The sequence below is a fragment of the Pinus tabuliformis genome, chromosome 2_2 (assembly GCF_031772625.1).
Source record: "Pinus tabuliformis cultivar Carrire ecotype Pingquan chromosome 2_2, CPIR1, whole genome shotgun sequence".
NCBI lineage: Eukaryota > Viridiplantae > Streptophyta > Pinopsida > Pinales > Pinaceae > Pinus > Pinus tabuliformis.
This window is the reverse complement of record NC_142300.1, coordinates 680,461,342-680,462,920: the sequence shown is the minus strand read 5'-3', so window position 1 is coordinate 680,462,920 and position 1,579 is coordinate 680,461,342.

Genomic DNA, 1,579 nt, shown 5'->3' with positions numbered 1-1,579 from the left:
ACAAGCCCTTTCAGCAACAGCCCGCGGAGTGTGGATTGAGGTCTCACCCGAGGTAGCAGGGGACGGTGTTGGAACCAGGTTTCCGCACCCTTGGGATGTCTTGATGGGGTCTGGAGGGTGTTAGCATTGGAATCTGCCTTAGGCTGAGGGAAGGCAAGACTCAAGGCCACATCAAACCATGCTCAGCCTCGTAGCTAGCCCTACGAGGACAAGAGAGGGCTCTCTCCGGGTCAATCTCGGCAAAAGGTAATCGATGAGGCTCGAGATGACTAAATTGGCAATTGATCTTAGGCTAGGTATGAAGTACAAGGAGTTTGAGGTTGATTTTTGAGGTTTTTGTTGAATCAAAGGGAAAGGCAATTTTGGGTGCGGGGATGAGACACAATTTTTGCAGAGGTCTACTTGGGGCAAGGTAGGCAATCGTCTTGATGCTTTTAAAGAGAATGAATGGGTAGATTTGACTGGTGAGGAGCTAAGGAGAGCAAGAAGCTTTCAAGGATTCTCCTTAAACGGATGAAAACATGGAAAATCAAACAAATTCAAAGGCAGAAGCATAACAATCTATGGATTCTACCTTAACACTTCATTTGTTCAATTGCAGAAGATGAGAGAAGGAAAATGATATACATAACAACTTACAAATACTGAAAGAAGCACACCATCAACACATAAAGCCACATGGATCCCAAACAGTGCTGCAAAACTCTGGTCTTTCCTTTGCCAAAAATGCAGAAGTGAATGTACAATAGAGTGTCAAGCTTTTCCCAAGATTCCAACCATGAAAATGACTTAGAAATTACATAATATAGGTAGGCCAACCTCTTCCCTTGCCTCTAGGGGTCGAGCTCATCATTCTAGGAGCTGTTTCAACCAATTCTAAACAAAGCACTACAATCTAGGCAGTCAAAACAACTTGCCTCTATAAGGTAGGAAACTGATTCATTTCATTAAATTTTTACTATTTTGTGAATGAATCATCTAGAATAGGTAAATAAGTGCAAAAGTTACATAATATACATCAAATTACATGAAGATAAGTCAAATATTACATCAGAAGGTGAAACTAGTGAAAAATTGCCGAATTTCTGAGCTGGAAGACGAAAATTTGACCAAAAATCTCTATGCGCCGCGTGCCTGAGCTCTATGCGTCGCGCGCCTTTCAGCCTACTTTTGGGGCACTTCCCAAAATCAAAATCAAGCTCATGTTAGCTTGTTGGAAAGCCCTAGATGTCTGCTATCCAGCGCAAGTGGAATTTCCCAATTTGGAGCTCATTTTCCCCTTAAAAATTTCATTCTCCCACAAGTACTTCCTGCTGATGCAAAAGGTGGCAGAAAGGTGATTTTCATGGTGTTTTTGGCCCTTTTGATCATCCAGAACTTGATGAAATGCCTTGGCCATATTAGAGAATGCATAACTTACCATGACAAATCCAAAAATATAAAGTTTTCCTCCAGAAAGTGTCCCAATCATAAGCGCGCGCGTTGACGCGCTACGTGTTGGGCTGAAAAATCTGTTTTGCAAGCCAATAATTTCCAAAATGACAAAAATTTCTCCGAATTTGCTCAAATTCGGAGCGGA